This window comes from Vulpes lagopus, chromosome 6, assembly GCF_018345385.1.
Source record: "Vulpes lagopus strain Blue_001 chromosome 6, ASM1834538v1, whole genome shotgun sequence".
Lineage (NCBI taxonomy): Eukaryota > Metazoa > Chordata > Mammalia > Carnivora > Canidae > Vulpes > Vulpes lagopus.
In genome coordinates this window covers 31,868,223-31,880,293 of record NC_054829.1, presented here as the reverse complement: position 1 = coordinate 31,880,293, position 12,071 = coordinate 31,868,223, and positions in this window count along the sequence as shown.

Here is a 12,071-nt window from a genome sequence, read left to right as displayed (position 1 = left end):
CAGGGCTGGCCCGTCCGTATTGACGACTCGTGCCTTCAAGGAGCCTCCACTCCAGTAAGAGCAACTATATGGAAAGGTGTCGAAACGACTTCAGGGAGTGCTGCTGGCAATAATATGACCGCAGGAGTGGCTTGGGGACTTGCCACAGGGCAATCAGGAAAATCTCTGAGGACCCTGGAGCTGCGAGCGTGGGGAGCCAGACTGGTCCGGGAGAGCTCTGGAGGAGGAATTAGTTTGGAGGACCAGGAAAGGCAAAGTCCCCGAGGCTGGAACAAGGTTGACTTATTGGAGGAATCAAGAAACTGACACAAGGAGGAGGCATTTGGAAGTTGGGAAGGTAGGGGCGCCTGGGTCGCTCAGTGGTTGAGCATCTGCTTTTGGCTCAGGCCATGATCCCGAGGTCCTGGGATCGAGTCCCACATCAGGCTCTCCCCGCAGGGAGCCTGCTTCTCCCTCTGCCTATGCCTCTGCCTCTCTGTGTCTCTCATGAATAAATAAATAAAATTAAAATCAATGAAGTTGGGGAGATAGGTACAGGCCTCAGATCCACTGGCTTGGGAGTTGTCTCTTCCCAACCACTGCGTGGAGCATTGAGTAGACAGATGAGTCCTGGCTGGGAAGTTAGCAAGAGAGGAAGATGCAGAAGGTGTGGATAATAAAAATCACTTAACCCATGAGTAATAGCGCATGTGGGTTTTTTGTTTTGTTTTGTTTTGTTTTTACTTTTGGCTCAAGAGTGGCTTGTGGCCTGTTGGAGTTATGGTGCTTCAGCTCTGAGGCAGCATCATGAATTAAAGAATTGATCCCTTTGTCTATAAAGACAAATGGCATTAACAGTCTCACCAGCTTTGAGTCTCTCTGATGAAAGTTAGGTTCCGTCTTTCCATCTTCATCCAAGATTTTGTTTCCTTTTTTCCCCCAAACTGTTGTGCCCAAGATTGCGAATCTGAGAAACCACCAAGGAGCCAACACCGATGCAAGCGCACAAGGGTTTATTAGCAAGCTCGAGCTTGGGCCCAAGTATACCCAACTCAGCGGAGCAGGGACTTGACCCCGAAGTGGGTTACAGCTGGCTTTTTTATAGGCTGGTCTAGGGGATTTCCAGAAGGGATGGAAGAATTCTGGGATGGGACTTTCTACCACGGGCGTGGGCTCTGTTGTCTTTCTGATATGGGATTCTCTGCCGAGGGCAATTCTGAACTCTGTTGTCTTTCTGATATGGGATTACCTGTCGAGGACATTGAGGACATTCTGCAGTTTTTCCCCTTAAACTTCAGCTCTTATTCACAGGGACCTAAGATGGCTGTACTTGTGCTAATGCTAAACTTTAGGTGGGACGGCCTTAAATTTTCTCGGCCTCCACATTTCCCCCTCTCAGAGGAACCTAAGGAAGGACCCAATCATGGGTCCAGGTTGCTCTAAGAGTGAGCCAGGTGGAATGATTAAACCAGGATTCAAACCAACCTTGTTGCTGTTTTCGTTCCCATTTACATCTAGCCAAACCTTTTCTGATTTTTGCCATAGATTCCCGGACTATTCCTGAGTGGTCAGTAAAGAAGTAACACTCCTCATTTGGGGCAGCACATAAACCACCCCCCTTGCTTGCAAAAGCCTTTCTACAGTTAAGATGCTCCCATCTTTTTAACCCTTAAAAGACTTTAAAAGCAAGGCTGAATTGGGTGCACATTTTTCAATGGCTAACGGGGAAGCAACATTAGTGGGGTAAGTGAGAACGGCACAGTCTTAACAAAGTCCTTGCAGCTGGCCTGGCATGGGTGTAGTGGACCCAGGGAGTAATCCCACGACCTTGAGAGCGGTGGGAGTGGTCAGGATCACGACGACGTAGGGTCCCTTCCAGCGAGGTTGAAGTGTCTGGTATTGGTATCTCCGCACATACACCCAGTCACCTGGCCAGTATCGATGGGGGCTCGGGGCTGGCCCAGTCTCGTAGAGGGCCCTCAGCTTAGGCCACATCTGTTTGTGGGTTCGTTGTAACATTTGGAGGGAGAAAAGGAGTTGGTGATCAAACTCAGCAAACCTCAGGTTTGGATATGGGTACCGCCCGGCGGGAGATTTACACCCTCTCCCCCAGATTTTCAAGGGCCAAGAGAGCTCACTGGACGCCGCCAGAACAGCGACGCTTTCCAAGGGACGGGCCCCTCTCTCAGGGCGAGCCCATTCCAGGGCGCCCTGCCCTTCACAAAGGAAAGAGAACTCTCCCCGGGGCTCCCGCTGGCTTCTCCGGGATCGGTTGTGTTACCGCACTGGAGGCCTTGGCGCCCATCTCTGCCACTCCAGATTGGGGATCTGAACCGGACTCCCTTCCGATCAGCTGAGGGCAAGGAGGCCAACGCCCGTCCCTTTGGAACGGCGCTCGCCCATCTCTCAGGACCCATGTTCAACTGCTGTTCACATGGAACCATTCTCCACGTTCCAACATGCCAGAGGCTGTTCACCTTGGAGACCTGCTGCTAAATTGGGGATAATAGGTGGAGGAATACCAAACATGGCCTCGTAGGGAGTCAGTCCCGTCTTATATGGGGAGTTCCTCACCCTATGTAGGGCGAAGGGGAGGAGAGTCATCCAGTCCCCGCCAGTCTCCAGGGCTAATTTAGTTAAGGTCTCCTTTAATGTTCTGTTCATCCTCTCTACCTGTCCTGAGCTCTGGGGCCTATGTGCACATGTAATTTCCAATCTGCCCCAAGTACTAGTGCCACTCCCTGTGTTACCTTAGAGACGAATCCTGGGCCATTGTCTGATCCAATCTTAACAGGAAAACCATACTTCAGTGAGATGTCTTCCAGCAGTTTTTTGGTCACGGTCTGTGCTGTCCTCTGCTCTGCAGATCTGGGCTTTTTTAGCTGAGGCCCGGTATCCTAGAGCCGGTATGGTTTGTAGCAAGTCCCTGGTGCTTCACAGGCATGTGTCCTGTTCCTCCGCCTCCAACAGGATATCAAATGAGGGTGCTCAGAACAAAACTCACCCAAGTAATCGTTAGAGTGCGGTTTCTGAACTGGCAGCAAGGGAGTGTTCCATGCTGATTGGCAAGGCCTCAATATGCCCAAGTCCAGTAGTCGCCTATGTGGGGTGTGAGTCCCCTACACGCTATGAGAGGCATGGGGTATTGGCAGACCCTGACAGGGTCTGCCCCCAGCTTTAGTTCTATGTATATGGAGGTCGGTGCCAGGCCAGCCCAATTCCCCCAGTTTCTGCCCACGCTTGGGGAAATTCCCGCAGCCAAAGGTCAATGTCAGGCATTGGGGCTGAGGACATTTGGTGGAGACCATATCCCTCCCCTAAACTCAGGAGAGGGCAGCCCTGGTGGCTCAGTGGGTTTAGCGCCGCCTCCAGCCCAGGGCGTGATCCTGGAGATCCGGGATCGAGTCCCACATCAGGCTCCCTGCGTGGAGCCTGCTTCTCCCTCTGCCTGTGTCTCTGCCTCTGTGTGTGTGTGTGTGTGTGTGTGTGTGTGTCTATGAATAAATAAATAAAATGTTTAAAAAAAAAATAAACTCAGGAGAAGCACCTGAATAGGGTGCCCCTCCTTGTTTAGGATTTTTGTCTCTTCGGGGTGGAAACAAATTTGTGCCCCCATCTTAGTGAGCAAATCCCGACCTGACCATGAAGGAATGGGATACCCAGCCCATGCTGAGATCCACAGTTCTTCGTGTAGTCCATGAGTACTGTTTGGTGCCCATAGCCCCTTGCACCCATGAAGTCTTGTTTGCCAATTTCCCTTGGGGTTGTAATAAAATGTGCCCCAGTGTCCACTAGGAATTCAACACGTTGCCCCTCCACTCCGAGAGTTACCCTGGGCTCGGGGAGGGGTGCTGAACCCCGGCTCCCCTAGTCGTCCAGGTCCTCCATCTCCAAGATCTTGGCAGGGGCCTTAGGTCTTTTGTTAAGACAGACTTTCACCCAGTGGCCCTCTTCTTTGTAGTAAGCACATTGGTTTTTGTTCAGTTTAGGGTGCTCCCGAGGGGGACCAGGGCCATCCTCCTTACCTGTGCCTGAAGCCAGCTTCTTGAGGTGCCTCTGTCTTTCCTGTGGGTCGTCCATGGTTGTGGCCAGCAGGATCCTGGCTAGGTTTCAGGTCTGCCGGTCACTTAGTTTGGTTTGTTGCTCTTCTGAACTTTATTATTATAGACTCTTTCTGCTACTATAAGTCCTGCAAGCTCTTCTCTCCTAGTATTCTAAGAAGGCTGCAGGACTCTCATCCTTACCCTGTCTTACATAACCATACCTCAGCCAGATTGGTAGGCTTGCGCTTGGCAGCCTGGAGACCTGCCCCTAGAGTCTGGCGGTGGAAACAGATCTCTCCTTACCTTCAGCTGAGTTGTGTGCTTTGGGGAGTAAAAATGGTTTTAGCCAAGGAGGGGAATTCTCGATCATGTCCTGCCAGACCAGGATGTAGGGCACCTAGTCAGGGTGGCCGTCCAGTTTGTCCCTGAAGATCATGGCCTTAACCTGTGAGATAATAGGTAGGTGAAAGAGTTCCTTCTCAGGGCCATCCCACGCCAAAGGTTGGCCATTCTGATATGCAATAAATTTGGAATCTCTCTCTGTATGTCTATGCTCAGAATACGAGCTCTTTCCCTAACATCCAAGAAATGGGAGAGCATAAGAGACAAGGGTGTCGTTTGCGTCTGCCCCATTATGTCCCCTGTCCACACCAAGGCACAGACAGTTATGACAGTTAACAAATAACACAGTCAAGCGCACAGTTAACAAGAACACGGTAACACAGACCAGCGCGAAAACAGGTAACAAGAACACAGTAACAGACAAACGTTCTAGTGCAGCCGCAGAGACAAGACAGAAAGTAATCTGAAGGGCGGGCAGCCGGCCCTCCTTACAGACGAGGACTCCTGTCCTCCTTACAGATGAGGACCCCTCGTCCTCCATACAGATGAGGAAACCCCGTCCTCCTTACAGATGAGGACCCCCGTCCTCCATACAGATGAGGACCCCCGTCCTCCTTACGGATGAGGACCCCCATCCTCCTTACAGATGAGGACCCCCATTCTCCATACAGATGAGGACCCCGTCCTCCAGGCAGGGGCAAGGGATGTCTCCTCAAGACCCCCAGTCAGCGGCCCTCCAGCGCATCCGCCTAAGCAATGCCGACCTAATACAGATTGGAATTCCTACAGGTTAGAGCTCTCAGAAATATGAGCACAAAAGGTGGAAAAAGTTGAGTTTACTCACCACACGTGAAACCCTCCGGATAGAGTCCTGGGGGTCTCTCGGATCCCGGATGAGCCCCCAAATGTTGTGCCCAAGATTGCGAATCCAAGAAACCACCAAGGAGTCGATACGGATGCAAGCACACGAGGGTTTATTAGCAAGCTCGACCTTGGGTCCAAGTCCCTGCTCCGCTGTGTCAGGTATACTTGGACCCAAGCTCCAGCTTGCTAATAAACCCTCGTGCGCTTGCATCCGTATCGACTCCTTGGTGGTTTCTTGGATTTGCAATCTTGGGCAAAACACAAATGATATTCAAGTGTTGCTTTGTTTCTGCAGTTTTATTTCTATACCCTGAATCTTACCAAGCAATACTGTAAATATCATGTGATGTCTCTTATTGTGGAAAATTTGAAAAATATACAAAAGAAGAAAATGTTAAGCCACTTATATTTCCAGCACTCAGAGAAACACTGTCGATGGTTCGGAGGAAACCTCCAGTCCTGGAGTTCTTAACCTGAACTCCATGGATAAAATCAGAAGTTCATCTTTAGTTTCATTAACTTCTAATTAAAATTTAACTTTTTTGGAGGGGGGCTATGAATGCAGGCAACAAACCAATTAGTATCAGCAATATTTGTGATCTTTGTCACTCTGATAGAAACCTTGAATATTTTCATTTCACAACAGTTGTCATCTCAAAATGTCATTTCCACTCATCACTACTTCAAAATTGCAGTAATTACACCAGACCCTCTTCTATATCTTATTATTTAATATGTCAATAGAGACACAAACACATATTAAAAATATTTTGGTAACTGTATTTTAATTCAGTCAATTTTTAAATCCTATGTATTGTATTCATTCTAAAACATTTTGTGTAAAAAATAAAAATAAAAATAAAAAAAATAAAACATTTTGTGGTGGGACACCTGGGTGGCTCACTGGTTGAGCATCTGTCTGCCTTGAGGGCCTGATCCCAGGATCAAGGATCAAGTCCTGCATCAGGATCCTTGTACATAGCCTGCTTCTCCCTCTGCCTGTGTCTTTGCCTCTCTCTCTCTCTGTGTCTCTCATGAATGAATGAATGAATAAATAAATAAATAAATAAATAAATAAATAAATAAATAATAGGGATCCCTGGGTGGTGCAGCGGTTTGGCGCCTGCCTTTGGCCCAGGGCGCGATCCTGGAGACCAGGGATCGAATCCCACGTCGGGCTCCCGGTGCATGGAGCCTGCTTCTCCCTCTGCCTGTGTCTCTGCCTCTCTCTCTCTCTCTCTCTCTCTGCGTGACTATCATAAATAAAGAAAAATTAAAAAAATATATATATATATAAATAAATAATAAATAAAATCTTTTTAAAAAAATTGTTGTGGTAAAGGGCCCATTAAGTTTACCAGACTTGCTAGACTTACAAAGGGTATATGGCACAAAAAAGGTTAAGAACCTGCGCAGGTTCATAAGATTCACATCTATAGGTCATAGGGGAAAAAAGCACCTAATGTACTTAATTTTTTTTAATATTAAATGATTAGGGATAGTATGGTAATGTAATTCCAAAATCCTTATAACTCCATTGCTTTGTCAGATCACAGTGTCATCCTAGCTCTGTTCTGTGTTTGACACCTCAGTAGAAATTGGAACTTACGTGTTTGCCATTTATCTAGATGCCATCTGGGACATGAAGTGATAAGTTCCCATGACATGACTGAATAAAAAGAGCAAGGAGGGAGGGGTGCCGGGCTGGCTCAGTTGGAAGAGCCATGGGCCTCTTGATCTCAGGGTTGTGAGTTTAAGCCCCATATTAAGTGTAGAGATTATAAATAAATAAGCTTCAAAATGAGAACAGCAAGAGTAGTTGTTTTAGCTCTAAATGTTGGAGTTGAAAGTATTGATAAGCCTCAGAAATTCAGTGGAGGGGATCCCTGGGTGACTCAGCGGTTTAGCGCCTGCCTTTGGCCCAGGGAGTGATCTTGGAGTCCCAGAATCAAGTCCCACTTCATCGGGCTTCCTGCATGGAGCCTGCTTCTCCCTCTGCCTGTGTCTCTGCCCCCCTCTCTCTCTCTCTCTCATGAATAAATAAAATCTTTAAAAAAAAAAAGTTCAGTGGAATCTATCAACAAGGAAGGGCAGCTGATGAAAAGAACTTAAGAGTTAGCAAGTTTCTCCAAAAAAGTTTACTATGTTTGTTGTGGGGTCACAACTAATACCTTGATGAATTCCGCTGTGGAGAAGCAGAGAAAGGAAGCTTGAGAAACGTATAGTCAAGATAGGCTGTTATTTTTTTAATAAAGATTTTATTTATTTATTCATGAGAGACACACACAGAATGAGAGAGAGAGAGACAGAGAGAGGGAGGCAGGGACACAGGCAGAGGGAGAAGCAGGCTCCATGGAGGGAGCCCGATGGGGGACTCCTCCCGGGACTCCAAGATCACACCCTGGGCTGAAGGTGGGGCTAAACCGCTGAGCCACCAAGGCTGCCCAAGATAGGCTGTTATTTTAAAAAACAAAACAAAAGCACAATTTCGGAGGGTGAACACAAATGTTTATTACCACTCTGCTCCACTTGGATGCTTGTGGTCAGATGACTTAGAATTTCTGCCAAGTGGTAATTTGGAGACTTGGGCTTCTTCTAGCTAGTGGCTTCATGATCCCTTGGGACCTTCTCATGCGTTTCGCCATTGGATCTTCTGTATCTGGCCAACAGAGGACGCGCAAGAATGGAGTATCATGCATGGGAGGATTTTATGGTCTTCCACCTACATTCCACTGGCCAGAATGTATTAACTTGTCTATAACTAACTTCAAAGGATGCTGGGAAGCATGGTTTATCAGTATGCCCAGAGGGGAGAGAAAAACAATTTGATAAGAACAACTAGCCAGTCTTTGCTACACTTTCCAGAGTACTGCTACAAGAAACAAAATATACTTGAGTGACTTGACCATTGTGGTGGCAGTTCACAGAACTAACCTGACTTAATAAGATGGGTAGCTTTTTCTATTAGTGAAGTTCTTCTTGGAATCTGAGTATCTATGAACATGAATTTTAAGAAAGAAATCTGATCAGAGCACCTAGGGGCTCAGTTAAGTGGCCAACTCTTGATTTCAATTCAGGTCATGATTGTGGGGTTCTGGGATCGAGACCCATATTGGATTCCACGGTCAATGGAGAGTCTGCTTGAGATTCTCTCTCCCTTTCTCTCTGCTTCTGCCTGTCATGCTCATGCTCTCTTTCTCTCTAAAATAAATAAATAAGGGCAGCCCGGGTGGTTCAGTGGTTTAGCGGCGCCTCCCACCCAGGGCGTGATCCTGGAGACCCGGGATCGAGTCCCACAACCGACTCCCTGCATGGAGCCTGCTTCTCCCTCTGCCTATGTCTCTGCCTCTCTCTCTCTCTCTCTCTCTCTCTCTCTCTCTCCCTCTCGAATTAATAAATAAAATTTATTTCTTTCCTTTGCATTAAAAAATATTTCATCCTTCTATTTGGGGTATATCATCCTCCTGGTATGTGGAAGTGTTCGCCAACCTGGAAGCTCTCCAGAATTCATGCTTTGGGAATTTTCATGGAGGTTTCATCATGTAGGCACGATGGATTATTAACCCCCTTTCTAATCCTTTTCTCCCCTCTGGAGAATAGGGGATGCGGCTGAAAATCCCAAGCTTCAAATCATGGCTTGGTCTTTCTGGTAAGGAGCCCTCACCCAGGAGACCACCAAGAGTCACCTCATTAGAGCAAAAGATCTTGCTGTCATCCAAAAAATTCCAAGGGATTTAGGAACTCTGTGTCAAGAACCAGGGTCAAAAACTAAACATTAAAACAAAAGATGCTCCTAGTGCTCTTATCACTTAGGATATTACAAGGGTTTGAGGAGCTCTGTGCCAGGAACTGGGAGCAAAGACCAATATACCTATTTTCTATGATCTCACTACTAACCACAGTCTACTGAAATCAGTGATTTACCAGTTCAGGTGAAGTGTAGAAACCTTACTTCTGCTTTCCCTTCCCTGTTTATAATTACCTAATATTTCCTCAGATTCTTCGAGAACCCCATCAGACAGTGGCCTAATTTTCCTTTCAACCACCAAACATAATTTAGGAAACTCAAAAGAAAGAAAACCTATTGTATTTACTCATATTTTTGCTCTTTTCATCGTTTTTTTCTTCCTTTTAAATATTCCAAGATTCCTTCTTTTGTCATTTGCTTTCTGCTCAGAGAACTTGCTTCCTTTATCCATTCTTTCAAGGTAGGTCTGCTGGTGACAAATTCTCTTAGTTTTCTCTCATCTGAGGTTGTCTTGTTTTCCCCCTTCATTTGTGGAAGACATCTTGCCTGGATATAGAATTATTGGTTGCCAGGCTTTTTTCAGCACTTGGAAAATATTGTTCCACTTTCTTCTGGTCTCCATGGTTTCAGATGGTAAATCTCTGTCATTTGAATTATTTTTCTCCTATACATAAGGTGTTGTTTCTCCATTCTGCTTTCAAGATTTTCCTTTGTCTTTATCTTTGAGAAGTTTGACTATGATATATAATGGCACACATTTCTTTGGGTTTATCCTATTTGGATTTGCTCAGCTTTCTGAATCTGTAAGTTTTATGTCTTGCCAAGTTTGGGAAATTTTCAGCCATTATCTTTTCATGTATCTTATTCAGCTTCACCCTCTTTCTTCTCTCCTTGTAAGACTCAGATGATATGATTGTTATATTTTTTGTTATAGTCTGAGTCCCTAACACTCAGTTCTTTTTTTTTTTTCCCCTTTCAGTCTGTTTTCTCACTGTTGGTCAGAATGGGTAATTTCTGTTATTCTGTCTTCTAGTTCACTGATTATTTCTTGTGTTTTCACCATTCTGTTGTTAAGCCCATACCCTGAGTTTTTTTTATTTATTTTAGTTATATATTTCAGTTCTAGAATTTCCATTTTGGTTCTTCTTGATATTTTTTTATCCTTACTGAGACTTTCAACTTCATCATTTGTTTGAAGTGTGTTTGTATCTGTTTGTAGAAACATTTTTATGATGGCTGCTTTAAAATCCTTATTAGAAAATTCTAACATCAGGATGCCTGGGTGGCTCAGTGGTTGAGTGTCTGCCTTCAGCTCAGGGCATGATCCCAGGGTCCTGGGATCAAGTTCCGCATTGGGCTCTCCACAGAAAGCCTGCTTCTCCCTCTGCCTATGTCTCTGCCTCTCTCTCTCTGTGTCTCTCATGAATAAATAAATAAAATATTTTAAAAAAGAAAATTCTAACATCTATGTCATCTCACTATTGGCATCTGTTGATTGTTTATTGTCATTAAAGTTGAGGTTTTTCTGGTTCGTAATATGATGAGTGATTTTTTTCTTTTTTTTTTAAGATTTTATTTATTTATTCATGAGAGACACAGAAAGAGAGGCAGAGACACAGGCAGAGGGAGAAGAAGCAGGCTCCATGTAAGGAGCCTGATGTGGGACTTGATCCCAGGAATCCGGGATTGGGCCCTGAGCCAAAGGGAGATGCTCAACTGCTGAGCCACCCAGGTGTCCCATGATGAGTGATTTTCAACTGAAACCTGGGCATTTTAAATATTGTGAGATTTTGGATTTTATTTAACCTTCTCTTATAACAGGCCTCCACTGACACTTTTCCAGTGGAGGAAGAGGGACACTAACACATTACTGCTAGGCAGAGGTGGAAGTCCAAATTCTCCACTTGGCCTTCACTGACTCCTAATGGGGAGGTATTCCTTGTAATATCTAGATAAGAGTGGATAATTTCTGGATAAGAAGTCAAAGCTCCCCTTCATGTACTCCACTCACACCATGAGATGGCACTGAGGGCAGCTGTTACCACTCAAAAGGGATAAAGTCCCCACTTCTTACTCAGCCTTCTCTGATACCATCCCAGTGGCTGGGTGGAGCTTCCCTATGGCAAGATGTAAGTCTAGGTTCCTCAACTGGCAGGAGTGGGAAGGAGCACTTTTTTTTTTTTTTTTTTTTTGGTAGTGTTTGGCTGGAGTAGAGTAGTTAATCTCTTTTTTTTCTTTTTAAATATTTTTATTTATTTATGATAGTCACACACAGAGAGAGAGAGAGAGAGAGAGAGAGGCAGAGGGAGAAGCAGGCTCCATGCACTGGGAACCCGACGTGGGATTCGATCCCAGGTCTCCAGGATCGCGCCCTGGGCCAAAGGCAGGCACCAAACCGCTGCGCCACCCAGGGATCCCCAGAGTAGTTAATCTCTAAAAGTTTTTTGTCTCACTAGTTTGTTCCTTACTTAGTTCTTTGGCTAGAGAAGGCAGGTTTCCATAAAGCATTTCCTGGTTGCCATTTTCTCCAGCACCCAGTATGTGATATATGAGGCAAAAAGAAAACCCAGGGAACACACTGCTGGTCATAGAGAGATCTCTAGTCAGTCTGCCTCCTTCTTTCCACCTTTCATAGTCTTCTTTTGTTTGTTTCTTATAAAATGTTCATGGATTAGTTGTTCTCAGTTGGAAGGGTTGGGAAAGATACATCTAACCTGTCTTCTAGAAGTGGAATTTTCCTTTTCTGTCCATTTAAAACAATTTTTTATTGAGGTGTTATCATCTGTGCAGTAAAATGCACTCTATGCCATATTTTTTCATACTCTTAATGGTGTCTTTGGTGAGGAGAGGTTTTAATTTTAATGAAGTCTAATTTTCAATCTTTTATGGGTAATGCTATTTTAGATCCTGTTCAAGACAGTTTGCCTGCCTTGAGTTATGAAAATATTCTATTCCTTTGTTTCCTAAAAGATTTATTGTTTTACCTTTCACATTTAGGCTTATGATCCATTTTGAATGAATTTTTGTTTGATAGGAGGTAAGGGTCAAGGTTCTTTTTTCTTCCCCAATAGATTTGTCAAAAAGACCATCTTTCC